This window comes from Tiliqua scincoides, chromosome 2, assembly GCF_035046505.1.
Source record: "Tiliqua scincoides isolate rTilSci1 chromosome 2, rTilSci1.hap2, whole genome shotgun sequence".
In the NCBI taxonomy this organism is placed as follows: Eukaryota; Metazoa; Chordata; class Lepidosauria; order Squamata; family Scincidae; genus Tiliqua; species Tiliqua scincoides.
In genome coordinates, this window is record NC_089822.1 from 261,622,835 (window position 1) to 261,643,183 (window position 20,349).

General features: G+C 47.0%; 1 long non-coding RNA gene across 1 annotated transcript in view; it reads right to left on the minus strand.

Moving 5' to 3' along the window:
• Window positions 1-481: 481 nt before the first annotated feature.
• The window catches only part of LOC136640542 (uncharacterized), a 72,150-nt gene continuing 52,282 nt past the window's right edge, over window positions 482-20,349 (minus strand). The window contains exons 2-3 of the long non-coding RNA XR_010793800.1: window positions 1,528-1,635; window positions 482-1,375 (exon numbers count right to left, since the gene is read on the minus strand). This is a non-coding gene — a long non-coding RNA (uncharacterized lncRNA). The remainder of the gene's footprint in view (window positions 1,376-1,527; window positions 1,636-20,349) is intronic.

Consider the following 20,349-nt stretch of genomic DNA (forward strand, 5'->3'; position numbering starts at 1 on the left):
CCTCCACTTTCCACTACAAAACACCTTGCACATCTCTGTTGAGCCATGATAGCCACCTATTTGCTCACCACTGATAAAACCATGTGCCTCCTGCTCCTCTTTTGAACATACAGCAAACTTGAAGTGCAATCCCAGGCATGTAGGCAGGTCTATTCAAAAGGAGTCCCCACTGAGTTTAATGCGTCTCCCCCAAGGACTAGTATAGGATGGCAGTCTCAGTGTTTGCTGACAGTGTTAGGCACTGAGCATAACTTAGAAGTGAGTGACACAAACCCTCCTTAGGAGGTCATGGTTCTAACTAGGATAAACCAGAAAGTACTGTAGGAAAACAGCCAATGGTTTCTAGTGCGACTAGATGGAACCAGGATCTCCAAAGATGCTTAGGAGTTTCCACTATCTAGAAGTAGTTTTTACTAGTTGGAATAATTAGTAATGCTGATTTTTGGTTGTTATTGCAATGTGTGTGTGTATATACATATACATATACACACACACTCTTTTATTATTATTATTATTATTATTATTATTATTATTATTATTATTATTATTATTATTATTTAAAATCACAGAGTGACACAGGAGAAAGAGGCATATGGGAGCAATTGGGAAGAACAAATTGCGGGCCTCTTTTTGTCATATGTGCTCCATGAAACACCTGGTGGGACACCAGCACAATAGCCTGTGGCAAGGCAATGCCATAAAATTAAGGCATTTTATTAATTAAATAATTGGGTAAAGAAATAGTTTCTTTTGTCTGTTCTAATTCTCCCAACAGTCAGTTGTAGTGGATGTCCGCTGATTCTGGTGTTTTGGGAGAGGGAAAACAACATTCCTCTACCCACTCTATCCACCCACTGCATAATTTACATCTCAGTCATGTCCCCCCCTCCCCTTAGGCGCTTTTTTAGTAGACTGAAGAGCTTTTAAGATATGTAAAAATCAGGAAGCAGATCAGCAAGAAATCAGCCACAGAGTTCCTCAAGCTGGTTACAGGAGAGTGTATTTGGAAGGAGCAGGGAATGCATCAGAGTACAGTTGAGTTAGACACGTTTCTTTTCTTGTCCAGACAGGGCCCTTTTGAAAGACCAGCTTATTCCATAGTAGTAATCAGGGGGCAATCGATCATTACATCTGTTAGTGTTGCAGCAATTGGTAACCATTGTAACATGCTGATACTGATACGGATACGGATACGGATACGGATCCTGACCCTGATCCTGATCCTGACCCTGATCCTGATCCTGACCCTGATCCTGATCCTGATCTTGACCCTGATCCTGACCCTGACCCAGACCCTGACCCGTTACTGTTTTGTTACATTCATTGATATCAATCATCTGAGTGCAGCCAGCATCCCAGGATGAGCGCCTGCCACCTGAAAGGGAAAAGAAAGCAATTGGAAATGAGGGGATTCGTAAACATCACAGAAGGGAGTTGGAAGAAGGGAGGGCAGCCCCATCTAAGTCCCAACCCATCTATCCCAGTTGACTCCATTAAGCCTGCTGATTGGGGGTAACAATAGCATACCTACGTAGAATGCCCTTCTGTAACATTGTTCCTGTCCACAGGCATAGCAATCACTATAATACTGTCCTGGAACCTCATACCTGGTGTCACGGCACCAAAGACCCTGTGCTGAAAGAAAGAGAGAGAGTGTCATGACAGAATGGAAATGTGAGCATCTCCTAGATTTGGCTTTTTTTGTATTATGCTTCCTAATGATTAAAGAAGAATACAAAATGGCCCAAGCCAGCCTGCCACCCTTACTGGTTCTGCAAGGCCTTTCTCTGCAGGTTTGGGGGGCCTCATTCATAAGTGACCTGACACTCCTTTTATTCTCTTCCTTTTGATTTTTCTAGGGAAGGAGCCCTACCCTGAAAAGTCAAATCAGACACTGAGGATTACAGGCAAGAGTGCAGGTGGTGTCTGGTCACTCATATGCCAAAGGCGCACTTTCCCAAAGGGGTTCACACCTCACCTGGCCTGCTACTGTCGCTCCTACGCCCTCCCTCCCACCCATGACTCTGTAGGCATCCTGTGATGAACCAGATGATCAGGTACGGAACAAGACCAGCTTGTACTCCTCCTTGCTGGGCAATTCCTGAATGCCCTGGCCCTGAGCCAGCCAAAGGGAGGAAGGAGCTGCAGCCATAGTGGACGGTGGACTCCCTGGCACTCCTGCCACAGCCACACAAAGGAAAACTCCTCTCTGTCTTTTTGGGTACATGGGGGGAGGCAAAGCTGTCAAGCATGTTAAGAAAAGCATATGGTTTTTGCCCAAGGATCACCAGAAAACTGCTGAAAATGTTAAATAATTATACTATCAAGGCAGACACAACAACACAACACAACTCTGGTATCGCTGATGGTGTCTTTCAGTAGGATGTGCTTACAGCAACTGCACTCGCTTACACTGACATTTTACACCTGAGAAACTCACCATCTATTTTGAACAGATTGCACAAGAAGGACAAGACAACAGCTATTCACTAGAATTGGGGTGATAGTTAAGGAGCAAGGCTAAAGGTATGGAGGGTGTGAGCAAACATGGTATCAAACAGCAGAAAAAAATGCACGGTAATGGATTTTCTTTTTTAAAAACAGCTGTTTTCTCTGCCATTTCTTTTATTTATTTATTTATTTATTTATGTATTTATTTATTTATTTATTTTTAATTAGCATACACAGACATAGAAACATATTTATTTATTTATTTATTTTATTTGTCACGTTTTTATACTGCCCTTCCTCCAAAGAGCTGAGGGCAGTTTACACAGCTGCTCCTCCCCTCTTTCTTGTCCTCACAACAACCCTGTGAGGTAGGTGAGGCTGAGAGAAAGTGACTGGCCCAAGGTCACCCAGGAAGCTTTGTGGCTGAGGGGGGATTTGAACCTGGATCATCCACGTCTAAGTCCACCTCCCAAACCACTACACCACCCTGGCTCTCAACATATATTTAGGAGTGCTAAATACCATATACCATTACTCATTATCATACTATATCTCCTAATCTACTGCTCATCTACTTCTGCCTCTTATTAGTTTATCCATTTATTTATATAATATAAGCTGTCTTAGGGGTCTTTGATTCAAACTTTACATTATACAGTAATTATACGTTGTAATTGCTTTAAAAGTGTACTAGGTAGGTGAAATAGGTGGTATAGTGTCAGCAGATGAAGCCACAGCCATTGCCCAGGCACCCTACCAATCAAAACAAATTAAACCATTTTTGCCCAGCGTTGTATATGCACAACAGGGATAAAATGTGTGGCCTATGGCCTGGGCAGAAATGGGTTAAAATGATTGTATTTTTTCACAGATTTCAGGTTTGTTTGTTTTTTAACAAAAATGAGAAATACAGAAAGTGTTGTTTTGCATTTTTATTTCGTTATCACCCACCTCACCCAATTGCTGCCAATTGGGCCATGTGCCTAAGGGGGTCCTGTGCTAGGATCATATACTCTAGTCCAGCGATTTTCAGCCTTTTTCAGCTCACGGCACACTGACAAAATTGTCAAGGCAAACCATCAGATTTTTGACAATTGACAAGGCACACTGCGCTGCTGCTGGGGGACTCGCATCCCCCAATGGACCTATTAATAAATTACCCTCCCCCAAACTCGGAAGGGATTCTTACGAACCATTTGCAGCACACCAATGGTTGAAAATGGCTGTCTTACCTGCAATTTTATATTTAAAATGTACTTAGATCCATTTGTTCCATTGACTCACATGCACTTTTTAAGCCTGCATTTTAACTGCATTCCATTCTACCACAGAGATATAAAGGCTAGAATAAATATTGTTTCTATCTCTAAGATTACACAGACCTCAGCTGTGAACCTGGGTCTCTGCCACAAATGTTTCCAGTTGGGCCTGCAGCTCCTAAGACTGGCCCTGAGCCTCAGGGTTAACTCAGTACTCTTTGCCACCCTCCCAACACAATCTTCCCTCATGGGAAACATGTTCTGAAGCATCTTTTGATCTGGAAATGCTTTGCAGACACATCTGGACTATTCCAGGCATGACCTGCTTTTCCCTGCCACCCCCCCCCCCCCATTTACTCACCCACAACACCAAAAAGCAGAGCAGAGAAGCCCAGGAGAACAATCTTATTCATCTTCTCCAATTGCAGAGGTGGGATTATCCAGGAGAATCAGGCAGGACTCTAGTCTCTCTGAAGGTCCCAGGTGCCTCTAGGCAGGTGCAGGATTCCAATTTATCCTCTAAAGGGAACGGGTAATGCATGCAAGGTGAGGGCGGGCCTCGGCATTCTTCTGGGAAGAAGCACAATGTGATGATCGCAATGTATCTGATTTGTTAGCAAATACACAAAGCTCCTTCTGGAAAGAGCAACAGAATAATAAATAGTTCTTTGTGAAACACAATATTGCACCATACCCAGCCAGGGAGCTTGTCAAGTGCAAGTCAGGTCTCCAAGGAGTTGTGCTCACTGTCCACCAACCCCACTGAACAGTGGAGACAGGTCCAAGGAAGACCCCATCCCCACTGAATATTCATTTCTGGTTTTCTTGCCAGAAACGCTGCCCCCAGAGACATTCCCTGTACTAGCCCTGCCACTTGCTACCTATTTCAAAACAAAGTCAAAATACAACTTTGACACGGGATTTTAATTTCTTTATTCATCTGCTTTCCCACCAAAGACACATCCAAAGTGGCATACAATAAGAAATGAAGTCATTGGGGCAAGATTTGGATAATCTGTCTGCTTATTCAAGACATCATCCACAGAATCTATGGGAAGAAGCACTGAGAACAAACTCCAGGGCAAGAGAACAACAGGGAGGGGGAAGCGATTCAACAGCAAAGGCCAACCAATAGGAAGGTCTTTCACTGAAGAAGAAGGTTCCTGACAGGTGGGGGCCAAAGGGAGGGAATTCCAGCACAGTGTACAACATTCCACCCCTATTTAATGTTAAGTGGATGCGACCCCCAACATGCTGGCTCCAAAGGGCAAACTCAGACTGAAGGAAAAATTCCTTCTTGGCTCCTGCGGGTGACCCATTAATAACTTGGTATTTATATGCTGCATTTCTGGTCATCGGATTACTCCTCTACATAAGAACATAAGAACAGCCCCACTGGATCAGGCCATAGGCCCATCTAGTCCAGCTTCCTGTATCTCACAGCGGCCCACCAAATGCCCCAGGGAGCACACCCGATAACAAGAGACCTCATTCTGGTGCCCTCCCTTGCATCTGGCAGATCCTTGGGGCACACCGCTTTTCACTTCTCTCCATTGTGAAAATTGCCCATTGACACCCACTCTCTGCTTCCTGGTCTCCAACCAGTTCTCAGTCCATGAGAGGACCAGCCCTCTAATTCGCTGTGGAGTTTTTTCAGTAGCCTTTGGTGAGGGACTGTGTCGAACGCCTTCTGAAAGTCCAGTTATATAATGTCTACGGGTTCTCCCACATTCACATGCCTGTTGACCTTTTCAAAGAATTCCATAAGGTTTGTGAGGCAAGACTTACCCTTACAGAAGTCATGCTGATTCTCCCTCAGCAAGGCCTGTTCGTCTATGTGTTTTGAGATTCCATCTTTGATGAGGCATTCCACCATATTACCTGGTATAGATGTTAGGCTGACTGGCCTATAGTTTCCCGGGTTCCCCCTCTTTCCCTCTTTAAAGATAGGTGTGACATTTGCTATCCTCCAGTCTTCTGGCACCTTGGCCGTTTGCAGGGACAAGTTGCATATTTTAGTCAAGAGATCAGCAACTTCATTCTTCAATTCCTTAATAACTCTTGGGTGGATGCCATCAGGTCCTGGTGACTTATTGATCTTTAATTCATCAATGAGGTCTGAAACCTCTTTTAACCTTTACCCGACTTAATTCCTCGGTCAGGAGGGGTCATGCACTCTGGAGAGATTGGACTCTTTTTACCCTCCCTTTCAATCTCCTTCTAACCAGCCTCCTCATTTGAGGGAAGTCCGCCCGTCAGAAGTCAAGGGTTTTTGTGAGAGATTTGCTTGGTATTCTTCCCCCGACGTGCATGTCGAAACGGATCGCAGCATGATCACTATTCCCCAATGGCTCCGTAACATTGACATCTCTAACCAGGTCCTGAGTACTGCACAATATTAAATCCAGAGTCACCTGTCCTCTGGTGGGCTCCATGTCTAGCTGCTCTAAGGCGCAGTCATTTAGCATGTCAAGGAATCCAGTCTCCTTTTCGTGACCGGAACACAAATTGACCCAGTCTACATGAGGATAATTGAAGTCCCCCATGATTACAACCCTGTCCCTCCTTGTCACCTCCCTGATCTGTTTCCTCATTTCAAGGTCCCGATTTCTGGTCTGGAGGACGATAGTACGCCCCTAGTATTACATCGCTCCACCGGCCTGGTAATTTAACCCACAGAGGTTCTACAGTGGAGTCGAACCCCCCTTCAAACTCTACTTTGCTGGATTCTATCCCTTCCTTAACATAAACAGCCACCCCACCTCCAACACGCCCCTGCCTGTCCCTCCTGTAGAGTTTATATCCCGGGATTGCGGTATCCCACTGATTCTCCACATTCCAACAGGTTTCTGTTGTGCCTACTATGTCAATGTTTTCCGTTGTCACTGGTAGAGGGTGGAAGGGTACTTATTTGCAGTACAGCTGGGAGTAGAGTGGGCTATGACAACAGCTCAGAACCGCTTCCCATTGGTTCAAACTGCGTGAGAATAGCACCGGTCGGCCTCCACCATCTGTCAGTCATCTCTTCCAGGAACTAGAGAATTGCTACTCACCACATACTTGGTGGATACCATAGTGCCATTGGCCCTCTGCTTCTTCCTCTACCCTAAAAGATTCCCATGTTTCTGTTCAACCAGATTTGCAATACCTGCACTGTTACTGATTCATGTGCTCTTTTTAGAGGGTGTCGTTCTGCTTTTTGAACTTTTTGGAATCAAGCAGGACGATGGTCTAACTATAGGTTTCCAGTACAGCAATCTCTTAATACATCATCTAAAGGGCAGATGCTAAAGGTTGATGTGAAGTATGTCAATCACGTAAGAAGACACAATGTCTTTGAAAAGCGATTGCGCAGTCCAAGACAAAAGCCTTTTCTCGGCACAGGAGTGACGATGCCTCCCGAGATTCCAGGAACAAAAAAAAAACTTTTGGATGAAAAGATGAAGATGGAGCACTTCAATCATTTGAGAAGACACAATGTTCTCAACATAAGATTCCTCCATCCAAGAGAAAGGCGTCTTCAGGGAACTGTGTGATAAAACTTCCTGCTATTATGAAAACTAAACAACTCTTTTGCCAACTAATTAAGTCTGAACTCTTTTCATTTTACGTGATGGGAACTTACACCACTGTGTGCTGACAAGCAAGCACAGACTCTGTGCCCAGGTGCCCTCCATATGGAGAAAGCTGCCTTTGGAAGAAAGTGGATACGTGAACGGGTGCAGTTTTTGTCCCTTCTCTGGCACTAGATCCAGAACTACACATCAGGCCTCCCGACCCGAGTCGGGCCTTTCTACTCTTTGCTGGCTAAAAAGACAGCTCAAACTTGAGTAGTCCCATTGTGGGGCCTGCTCCCTTACCCAGGGGAAGGGGACAAATGTCCCCTTTTCCTGATGAGCAGTCGGAGGCTGCCCAGCGCGCTCAGGTTGTAGCCGTTGCCATTTTGGTACCACTGCTCCTCTGGTCATAGGGTAGCTCAGGACTGGGCTGTAACACTCCAATGTCTGAATTATCTCTTGATGGTTTCTATTTAAATACAAACCATCAGAATCTGCCAGCTTTTATATAGTATAAAACAGCTTCCCAGACTTTTTAGCTCCAGGACCCACCTTTTAAAATGAAAATCCATCGCAACTCACTGGTTCTGAAAAAGAAAGAAAACCTGGAGAGAATTCATAGTGCGGGTCTTTTGGCCCCAAGGCTGCTAGAGACCTTACATGTAGTACATGTGTGTGTGTGGGTGGGTGGGGGGTATTTGCTAGACCAGCGGTGCTCAACTTGCATCCGCTGCATGCCCAGAATGCAGTCCCTGGCATGACTGGCACTTTCAGCTCCTGAGCGCTGCAGGAATTCTTGTCCCCAGATTGGCTGGTCTGGCCAGTCACATTTGTGGTGCAATGCCCCAGCAGGCATTGCACCCAGATGTCCACCAAGATGCGACTTGCCAGAGCATCGCGTTGTCCCGATCTGGGGACATGAAATCCTGCTGCGCTCTGGAATGGTGAGTGCCAGTCACGGGAGGAAAGGATTTGGCTGAATGCCAGATCTGGCCCAGGGGCCACGGTTTGTGCAGCACTGTACTCGACCCTCTCTAGAAATGGAGTTCAAGGACTCAGACCTTTACCGTCATTCCAGGGTACCCAGAAGGCTGGACTGAAGAGCAAGATATTTGGTTAGGGACTTCCAGGCCACAAAAAAAAGCTGAAACTGGGTTCACACGCCAATTACTAGAGAAAATGGGAAAATGAGACATTTTAATTTGGGGGTGTGAAGATTACCTCATACCGCAGGTTAGCATTTCAGCTATTATTTTTCCTGTAAATCTGACACAGGTGCTTGCAAAGCTGGTTTTTTAAAAAAGTTTCCAAAACTTTTTGCGACCCACCAAGAATTGGCTTGTGACCCACCAGTGGGTCCCAACACACCGTTTGAGAAACACTGCTATAAAAGATCACGCTTGTCCATATGCATGTGTTGTACAATATGAAATGCCACCAAGCCCCAACAGAGGCATATGAAGGTGATTCATCACCTGGGGCCCATAAATATTTGGCAGCCCCATACTACACAGGGATTGATCCTATAAAGTGCACGCCAGCTTACTGCCAACACACACTGTCACAAATACGCTGTAAGACACATGTGCGGCCCTCAGCGCTGTTGGTAGCGTTCCAGGATGGGGAGGAGGGGGATGGTGGGGAGGAGGTTTACTGGGGAGGTAGTGGGGCAGGAGGGCCAGCAGCCCAACACGGAGGCTCTTGATTCTACGCCAACCCTTGGGTCACCATAGAATCGACTAGCCCCATTGCAGGGCGACTCGCCTTACCTGGGGGAAGAGAATGAAAGTCCTCTTCTCCTGAGGCGCTGCTGTTGCTGTCCAGGTTGCACCCAGGATGCAGTGGTAGCTCTTTTTGGTGCCGTTGCAACCCTGGACACCAGGCAGCTCAGGATTGGGCTGCCTGGCTGCAATCCTATCCACAACTACGTGGGAGTAAGCCCCTTTGACTATAATGGAACTTGCTTCTGAGTAGACATGTACTGGATTAGGCTTTTACTTTGGAGAAAGTTCTATTGAAGGCAGTGGGACTTCTGAGAGGACATGAGTAGGATTGTACTGCAAGTCCTTTGGGCTTTACTATCTCGTTTAGTAGCATGGCTGTTTCAGAGGGTTGAGAAAGAAAACAAATGACCATGGTAAAAACAACAAAACCCAAAGAAAAGACACTCTTGCCTGCACACTGCACAACTCCCTCCCACACTGATCAAATCCTGGAAGGCTTTTCTCCACTTTCCCTCAGAGCTGCCAACCTGACCAGTTAGAAAGCACAAGATATCCAAAGAGGTTGACTACTGGACCCTTTGGCAACATCCCAGGTCATGGAGAACCATTCAAAGGCTTCACCTTATTCTGTGAGCCTTTAGCTTCGACCCTTATAACTACCAATCAAAGTAAAACTATTTCTTCAAGACACACGTCTGCTTTTTCTCTTTTTGATACTATTCTGCCAGTTGGCTCACTATGTAGTTTTAGATTTGGAAGAATATTGCTTATTTACTCTCCTCTTTCTGGGAATTAGTTGGGGTTCCACTTTGGCTCTTGCTACATTGATACCAAATTATGTTGATAGACTAAGATGGAATGCAGGGGGAGGGGCAAGAGAGGGGCTTGTGCGTATCAGGAAATTGGAGAAGGAGCAGTGGTGAGACAAATGGGATGCAGGGGGAGGGGCAAGAGGGGCTTGTGGGTATCAGGAAATTGGAGAAGGAGCTGTGGTGAGACAAACGGGATGCAGGGGGAGGGGCAAGAGGGGCTTGTGGGTATCAGGTAATTGGAGAAGGACCAGTGGTGAGACAAAAGGGATGCAGGGGGGGGCAAGAAAGGGGTTTGTGGGTATCAGGAAATTGAAGAGGGAGCAGTGGTGAGACAAACGGGTAGATAAGCCTCGTCAGCCTGGAAAGGCAGCTCATTTAAGAGAAGGAAAACTCTGATCTCAAACCTCCACTGCCTTGTGGCTACATCCAGTTGTGGAAAAGGCTTCAGGAGTCAACCTCGAGGCAAAATCAGGAGCTGGAGACCCTGAGGCAGTTTGGGGCTGAACACAGTCATGCTCTGGCAACTCCTGCGACGCTGCTGGAACCAACTGTATTTGCTTCTGCCTTTCCATTGGATCATTCCAGCGACGTGGAGAGGGGGGATTTGCTGCATGGGTAACAGCCTATCCTCCATACCTTCTTTACCCAGGCTTCGCACACTGGAGAGGACACTCCAACTTCGCCATACGGTGTCGGCACAACACGGGAAGCAGCAGTTACCGGTTATAAGTCTTCGCTCGATTGGCATAGAGCGTGACGCCAGGGGCTGCTTCCGACGGTGGGAGAGATCATTGCATCTCACTGGACAGCTACCGCCCGCCTTAAGCTGGGCAGTCCCCAGCCAGTAAGGTGTTGCCTCGCCACAGTCCGTTAACCTCACGGGGTGCGTGGGGTTTAGGGTGAAAACCGACAAGCGGATCGACAACTCTGCACCATGCAATAGAAAACAGAAAACTCCTGCCCTAAAGCTGGGCACCTGGAACGTTAGGACAATGACACCTGGCTTCTCTGATGACCTGCAAGAAATAGACGACGCACGCAAAACAGCTGTCATCGACATGGAGCTGAGCAGACTGCAGATGGACATCGTCGCCCTTCAAGAGACTAGGCTGCCAGATTCCGGATCTGTCAAGGAGAGAAATTTCTCATTTTTCTGGCAGGGAAAACCACCAAACGAAACCAGGGAACATGGTGTTGGCTTTGCGGTCAGAAATTCCCTGCTGAAATCCATCATCCCACCTACTGTGGGAAGTGAAAGAATTTTGTCCCTGCAGCTCTAGTCATCAGCAGGACCTGTCACTTTCATCAGTGCTTGTGCACCGACTCTGTCGTCTCCAGCAGAAGCCAAAGACAAATTCTATGATGACCTGGCCACCACTATCAAGAAGATCCCTGTAAAAGAGCCATTGTTCATCCTCGGCGATTTCAATGCTAGAGTTGGTGCTGATAACAGTTCCTGGCCCACTTGCTTAGGTCAGTTCGGCACTGGGAAGATGAACGAAAATGGCCAACGCCTGCTAGAGTTTTGCTGTCTTCACGGTCTCTGTGTCAGCAACACGTTCTTCAACACGAAGCCCCAACATAGAGTCTCCTGGAGACACCCAAGATCAAAGCACTGGCACCAGCTTGACCTGATTCTCACCAGAAGCTCCAGCCTTCCCAGCATCAAGATCATGCGCAGCTCTCAGGGTGCTGCTTGCGACACCGACCATTCCCTGGTGTGCAGCAGAGTGAAACTGCAAACAAAGCTACTGTACCACACGAAAAAGGAAGGAAGACCTCGCATTGATACCAGCAAGACCCGGGATCAGAGAAAAGGGGAGGAAGTTGCATGAGCGCTTGAGGAATCTCTTCCAGGCCCGGTCGATGCAAATGCATCCAACAGATGGGAACATTTCAAGAATGCCGTTTACAACAACACCTTGTCCATATTTGGCAAGAAGACCAACAAGACGGCAGACTGGTTTGAAGCCCACTCTGAGGAGTTGACACCAGTCATTGAGGAAAAGAGGAGAGCTCAAGCAGCATACAAGGCCTGTCCCAGTGAGCGCAACCTGCAGGTCCTCTGAGCTACTCGCAGCAAAGTCCAGCAGACTGCCAGGAGATGTGCTAACGACTACTGGCTCCAGCTCTGTTCCGAGATACAGATAGCAGCTGACACAGGCAACATCAAGGGGATGTATGATGGTATCAAGCAGGCCCTAGGTCCAACACAGAAGAAAATTGCCCCTCTGAAGTCTGTCACAGGCGAGGTCATCCAGGATCGGACGCAGCAGATGGAACGCTGGGTGCAGCACGACTCTGAGCTATATTCCAGAGAAAATGTAGTCACCGAAGAAGCGCTGAACAACATTGAGTGCCTGCCTGTGCTGGAGGAGCTTGACAGTGAACCAACCCTAGAAGCACGTGGCCCTGGACTCCCTTGCCTTTGGCAAGGCACCTGGAAAAGACAGCATCCCTGCTGAAGTCCTAAAGTGCTGCAAAGAGATCATCGTCACTGAGCTGCATGAAATCCTCTGTCTCTGCTGGAGAGAAGGTGGAGTACCTCAAGACATGAGGGATGCAAACATCATCACGCTGTACAAGAACAAAGGTGACAGGGGTGACTTCAATAACTACCGTGGCATCTCTCTCCTTAGCGTTGTAGGAAAGTTGTTTGCCCGAGTTGCACTAAAGAGGCTCCAGGTACTTACAGAGAGCGTTTATCCAGAATCACAGTGCGGATTCCGAGCCAACAGGTCCACCACTGATATGGTATTCTCCCTTAGACAACTGCAGGAGAAATGCAGGGAACAGCGACAGCCACTCTTTATAGCCTTCATAGATCTCATGAAGGCCTTCGACCTGGTTAGCAGGGATGGCCTCTTCAAGATTCTCCCCAAGATTGGATGTCCACCCAGGCTCCTCAGCATCATCAGATCCTTCCACAAGGACATGAAGAGCACTGTTGTCTTTGATGGCTCCACATCAGACCCCTTTGACATCCGAAGCGGCGTGAAGCAGGGCTGTGTTCTTGCACCAACCTTGTTTGGGATTTTCTTCGCTGTCCTGCTGAAGCATGCCTTTGGAACCGCAACAGAAGGCATCTATCTCTGGACCAGATCAGACGGAAAGCTCTTCAACCTCTCCAGACTGAGAGCAAAGTCCAAAGTCCAGCTGAAATGTCTGTGTGACTTCCTCTTTGCCGACGATGCAGCTGTCACTACCCACTCTGCCAAAGATCTCCAGCAGCTCATGGATCGTTTTAGCAAGGCCTGCCAAGATTTTGGACTGACGATCAGCCTCAAGAAAACACAGGTCATGGTTCAGGATGTGGACTCACCTCCCTGCACTACAATCTCTGCGCCTGAACTGGAGGTTGTCCATGACTTTGTGTACCTTGGCTCAACGATCTCTGACACTCTTTCTCTCGATACCAAACTAAACAAACGCATTGGTAAAGCAGCTACCACGTTTTCCAGACTCACAAAGAGAGTCTGGTCCAACAAGAAGCTGACGGAACATACCAAGATCCAGGTCTACAGAGCTTGCGTCCTGAGTACACTTCTGTACTGCAGCGAGTCATGGACTCTTCGCTCACAACAGGAGAGGAAACTGAACGCTTTCCACATGTGCTGCCTCCGGCGCATTCTCTGCATCACCTGGCAGGACAAAGTTCCAAACAACACAGTCCTGGAACGTGCTGGAATCCCTAGCATGTATGCACTGCTGAAACAGAGACACCTGCGTTGGCTCGGTCATGTGGTGAGAATGGATGATGGCCGGATTCCAAAGGATCTCCTCTATGGAGAACTCGTGCAAGGAAAGCGCCCTACAGGTAGAGCACAGCTGCAATACAAGGACATCTGCAAGAGGGATCTGAAGGCCTTAGGAGTGGACCTTAACAAGTGGGAAACCCTGGCCTCTGAGCGTCCCGCTTGGAGGCAGGCTGTGCAGCATGGCCTTTCCCAGTTTGAAGAGACACTTGGCCAACAGACACTTGGCCAACAAGAGGCAAAGAAGGAAGGCCCATAGCCAGGGAGACAGACCAGGGACAGAATGCACTTGCTCCCGTTGTGGAAGGGATTGTCACTCCCAAATTGGCCTTTTCAGCCACACTAGACGATGTTCCAAAACCACCTTTCAGAGCGCAATACCATAGTCTCTCGAGACTTAAGGTTGCCAACAAGTAATCCTGCTGATGTCTCTATGCCAGTTTAGACGTGTTCAGGAACCTATGTTATAAATAGAACACCAATGGTGATCCCTATTTTTCTTTGAACTTGCTTCAAGTTATTTTGAGAACCAGATTTGACCATTTTGACCCCATTTCTCAGTTAAGACGTTTTAGACTCTTGTGCCAGTTGGAGAACTGGTGAGCAGTTTGGGCTGACGCCATTGCACTGGTCTGTGTCGTACAGTTCATGCTTCTCATCATTACTCAGGCTTTTGAAAGGTGTAAGCAGATACAGTATGTTCCATACCTGCTATACTCCCAAAGCTTTCATTGTTTATGCAGCATTTCATTATTTAAATGTGTTTTTAAGCTCATAGTGTTTTGAAATGTCTCAACATTTTTATATTCATTTTAGCATTCACCTTTAATTATGACTAAACCAATATATCTACCAACCAAAACATCACTTTGAATTTAATTTTTATTTATCTGCTTTCAACGGTTACCCTGCACATCCCTGATCTTGTCTGATCTTGGAAGCTAAGCAGGGTCAGGCCTGGTTAGTACTTGGAAGGGAGACCACTTGGGAATACCAGGTGCTGTAGGCTTATACCATAGTCTTTCGAGACTGAAGGTTGCCAACCACGTATCTGCTTTCCCACCAAGGATGCCTCCAAAGTGGCATGCAGTAAATAATGAAGGCATTAGGGCAAGATACACCAATACGTGCCATAAGAAATGAAGCACACACTCAAATGGACTCCATTCCCCCACCCCACACCATGTACAGGTTCAGGAGTAAATACCTCAGAATCAGCACGTCACAGGACACACTCAGAGGGCCAGGGAGGCCTCGCTGACCCTCAAAAGCCTTCTAAGAGCTTCAGAGGACCCCAAAACAGCACTTTTGGTTTTTAGGGAAAACCGGAAGAGATGTTTTCAGGCATTCTGAGGGCCAGGGAGGGAAACTTCATATGAGCCTCTTCCCTCGCAAAGGGAGTTTGCAACTCATTTGACAAATGCCAGATCTCTCTCCAGCATTTTTGGTGTTCTTGGCCACGCTACGAACATTAATCTGCACCAGGTTTCTTTTAAGAACATAAGAACAGCCCACTGGATCAGGCCATAGGCCCATCTAGTCCAGCTTCCTGTATCTCACAGCGGCACACCAAATGCCCCAGGGAGCACACCAGATAACAAGAGACCTCATTCTGGTGCCCTCCCTTGCATCTGGCATTCTGACATAGCCCATTTCTAAAACCAAGAGGTTTCATATGCACATCATGGCTTGTACCCCGTAATGGATTTTTCCTCCAGAAGCTTGTCCAATCCCCTTTTAAAGGCATCCAGGCCAGATGCCAACACCACATCCCGTGGCAAGGAGTTGCACAGACCAACCACACGCTGAGTAAAGAAATATTTTCTTTTGTCTGTTCTTGAGATTTTTACTTTAGAGTACTTGAGAGTTTTTGAGTTTTTGAGTTTGAGAGTACTTGAGAGTTTTACTTGAGAGAGGACTTGAGTTTTACTTGAGAGCACCCGTAGCAACCAAGAATTAAAGGAGCTGCAGCAGGCCAGCCCCCTCCCTGATCAGGATGTGGGGGATGAAGGAAAGCAGACTTTTTTGCAAGGATCAAGAAAGAGGAAATAGCGTAGCTGTTCATCACACCACACTTGTCACAGCTCTCCCTCTCCTTGTGTGTGGCACTGAAGGTGCTACCTCTGCCCCTTGCTTGCACTGAGTAGGAGAGACAGCAGCAAAAGCTGTCTGCTTTTGTTTCATCTTGTGCTGCATCTGCCTAGGATGTGGGGGAGGGAAGAATAAAGGCAAAGTCTTGGGGGGGGGGGAGATGCCAACTATATATATTCTGCTTTGTGTGCCTACTCAGAAGAGTCCCGTAACATAGAATAGGGCATGCTCCCAGGAAATTGTGCATAGGATTGCAGCCCAAGACACAAGGAAGGAGGCTCACAATCTGACCTGCAAATCCCTGCTTTTCCACTTGCGGCAGTCTTCTTGCCTGCACTGTATTATCTGCGCTCTTTTATTTTATTTAGCATATGGCAAATAATACATGGACTTGTATGACAATGAAACTAGATCAAATGTCAATGTCCAGTTCGACCAGCCATTCAAGGACAGAGTTACCTTCGTTGAAAAAGTCAGACCATGGGCCAGTATACGCCCTCAGTTTGCAGTCAGATAACATGTGGTATATGGTTTGACAGAAGAACCCGCAATCACACTGTGGGGTAGATGCTAGCCCCCGTTTAGACATTAAGTCCTGACAAACGCCACGGAGGGTACGGATCCTATTCAAAGTTTTCCATCAGTCCTAATGCTGATGTTCTGAGAGTAGTGGCTGAAGCTCCCCATCTTGTTCCTATCAGTTTCTGGAGTATGTTGTACCTGGTATTGATTTTTGCAGCCCTGTTCTTGAGGTGTGACTTATAAGAGAGAGTCCGGTCCAAAGTTACTCCCAGATATTTTCGATGGGGATTTTAAGGGAAAAGGTTGTTATTTAGATAGACCTTTGGGGCTGCATTAGCTAGTTTATTATTATGGTGGAAGCATGTAGTCACCATTTTGCTGATACTGGGCATTAACTTCCAGTCAGTAAAATATTTTCCCAGGATCTTAAGGTCTTCTGAGGGGAGGCCATCCAACACCTCCATGTTTCTTCCCTGCACTGCTAGAGCCAAGTAGTTGGCATATCCAAATTTCTGTCCCCTTGTTACTGGCAAGTCTGAGATGTGGGTGCCATTACAGAGCCCTGTGGGATGCTGTGGTTTAGCCTTCTAACCTTACTTGCATTGTCTCCCATTCTGATCTGGAAAGATCTGTCACTTGGCATATTGTTGACTAATCGATACAGTTTTTTACAGGGGATGATGTGACACAATTTACATAGCAGTCCCTCCCTCCACACTGTGTCATATGCTGCAGTTAGGTCAATAAATACAGCTGTAGTTTTTAAACCTTGTTGGAAGCCAGCCTCAGTGTAGCTCAGCACCTAATCAACACAGCTATGATTCTGTCAAAAGCCCACTTGTTCTACAGGCAGATATTCATCTATTATAGGGCCAATTCTGTTTATGGTTAGTTTCTCCAAAAGTTTGTCGCATGAGCTCAAAAGGGTAATTGGGCAATAACTGTCCACTCTGTCTTGCGGTTTACTGGGTTTCAGAACTGATATTACTTTATCTTTTTAAATTTCTGTTGGAAGATGTCCTCTAGAAAGTATGTCCGAGAAGAATTTGCCAGGCCACTTCCTTGTGTGTCTCCCAGAACGTATGAAAAACTCAGGATGGATGCCGTCAAAGCCAGGGGCTTTGCCACATTTCAGACTGCTGATGGCTGCGTCGAACCGTCCATTGAAAATGGGTGGGAAAATTCAGGATGCGTTTGGGACGACCACCGAAAAGCTGTAAGGGCCCTCTTGATGGTAGTTGAGTGTGCTTTCCCCCTTGGGGCTTTGGAAAGGGATACAACTCGTGAGGCCACTTGATCAGGGGTTACACTGGGTATTTCTCATGTGGGTTGACTGGCACCACCCAGTTTCCTTAAAAGGCTCCAAGCTTTCCTGCTTGATCTCTGGGCTGTTTTCTTACTCCTGCTCATTTTTCTTCACTAATCAGAGACCATCATCCAAAATCTGACTAAAGACACAGGGAGTGTGTGTGTTGTTTCCATTCCTGGGAGCAGCAGCCTGTACTTGGGATGGGGGATTGTTAGGTAGGGATCTGCTGGTAGGGATGTGCTGGAGTCACTGAGCCTGAGTTGCGCAGCCATTGTGACTCAACCCAAGCCACATGTGCAGCGCAGTTCTATATTGTGCTGGAACAGGCAGGCCAGGAGTCTTGCACTTATCCTGCGCAAGACAGGGCTCCAAAGTGGCTCAGCCAAAGGTAAGGGTTTCCTCAGACTTCAGACTTATGCCACCGAAAGAAAGAAAGAAAGAAAACCTTCTGGAACCAAAACCTACCCTCCTCCCACCACATCTTCTGCTGCCATCCTTCTGAATGCCAGTTTCAAGCTCTCCCACAAGGACTTTGGTGTGGTGTGGAATTGGCAAAGAAAGTAAGCCAGAACACACTCAAGATAGGGATTTGGGGTAGTACTCATTTGGAGTCCCATGGCCCTGAGTCATGAGTGGAGTCGGGGTAACCAACATCCGTAACATCAAATCAAAACAAGTCATGAGAAAACAGCATTTTCACAACTCGACCTGGGTGCCCACCCCTGGGTGCTGCTGGGCTTCTTTACTGCCTGTGCAGAGAGAATTAAATCTTCAGAATAAACAGCTCCCCCGACTCTCCTAGCAGACAGAAAACAACTTCCGCCTCTTTGCAGCACCCGCATGGGAAGACGTTCTCTGCTTGTGTGTCAGCACAAGTTCTCCTCGTGCAAAACGAGTCTGGTGATGAGAAAACATTTCAGAATAATTAAGTTTCTGGTTCTCAAGATATCAGGGTGTTCCATCACACCTGTTCCCCGAAGCTGCCTTCCTCTGGGACGGAGGAATCACATTTGAGAACATTGTGTCTTTTCACATGAACTTAATCTTCTGTCCTCATCCTTTAGCCTCTCCCTTTAGCAAATAAATTGAGATCTGGCTGCACTTGGAACCTATAGATAGGCCAGAGTCCTGCTCCTTTGTACTTCTTTGCACCTGTGAAAGCACAGAAGATGAATAAGATTCTTCTCCTTGGGTTATCTGTCCTGCTTCTCTGTGTTGTGGGTGAGTAACTAAAGGCATATATCGGTGGAAGGAGGTTATATCTAGGAATGCAAATGGTTCTGGGAGCAGCGTGTATCTTGACCCAAAGTATCTAGAACAGGGGTGCTCACACTTTTTTGGCTCGACAGCTACTTTGAAACCCAGCAAGGCCCGGAGATCTACCAGAGTTTTTTTTTACAATGTTCGCGCCATCGTGGCATATAACATTTATGTGTACAATGTATGTTGGTGTACCTTGAGCCCCACTGAGTATAACAGGACTTACTCCTGACTAGACATGCCTAGGATTAAGCTGTGAGGCTGCAATCCTAGCCACACTTACCTGGGAGTAAGCCCCATTGAGTACAATGGGCCTTACTCCCGGCGTTTCCTCCCAGAGGCACCTGAAGGGGGGTTCGGCACTCTGTGATCTACTCATTTTGCCTCGCGATCTACCGGTAGATCGCGATCCACCTATTGAGCACCCCTGATCTAGAAAGTCTGTTCTCAAGGCACAGGGCACGGATGCCAAGAAAAAGCTGGTGGGTTGGTACTGAGGTTTGTCCAGAATCTACTGGACTCCAGAACTGAATGTTGCTGTGATAGAAGGGGCCCAAGCTGTTCAGAGTGCGTGGGGGGGATGTTGCTTGTTTATGATGTTATCTCACTGGTCAGTCAAAGCTTGGCTCCAGAAACAGTCACTGCAATTAATAATATAATATAATCATATACAGTATTTATATACCGCCTTTCTTGGTCTTTATTCAAGACTTTATTCAAGGCGGTTTACATAGGCAGGCTTATTAAATCCACGCAGGGATTTTTACAAATTGAAAGAAAGTTCTCTCTTTCAAGAACCACCACATTCAAGGTGTTACACTCCGATCTGGTTTTAACATTCTGGCCTCCATCCTCCCACGCTCCGAGCAGATGGAACAACTCAGCTGCAGCTTGCCAGCTGCTTCAAGGCCGCACGGTGCCGGTGGCCTCGAACTGGCGACCTTGTGGATGTTAATCTTCAGGCAAATGGAGGCTCTACCCTCTAGACCAGACCTCCTGCCCATGACCTCTAGACCAGACCTCCTCCAATTCTCATCCAATTGGAATAACAACTAAGGGCAAGGGAGAGGGATCCTCCACAGAAGCTGGGTTAAGGCACAAGATGCTGGGGATCCCATTGTCAGATTTCCTCTGGATGTTGTGTATGGCAACAGCCCCCAAGGCAGAAGGTGTTTCAAGAGTGGAAGGGGAGGATCCTGGTGGCAGCTGCACACACCAAAATCCCCCCTTTCCCCACCCCAATGTGCCCCTGACTGTCTGATTACGACAGTCAGAGGAGACCCATCAGAGGCCAGGGAGGATCTCCTCCAACCAGAGCATGCAGCATATGCTCTATCAGTGGGGCTGCATGCTATGCACTAGCAGGGGATGTGAGTGTGATACCTAATAATAATGCTTTGAATTTGCATAGTACTTTGAGTGTTACTGGCACTTGCTTGATTATTGCAATCCGTACAACACCACCTTGAAGTAAGGCAATCCTGTACATACTTACCCAGAAGAAAGTCCCATTGAACTTGACTGGAGGGGGGTTATTTATTGTGCCTCCTCAGGAGTAAGGCTCCATGTGCCGAAACACAGAGGCTGAATCCAGCCTCTGCAGTGGCTT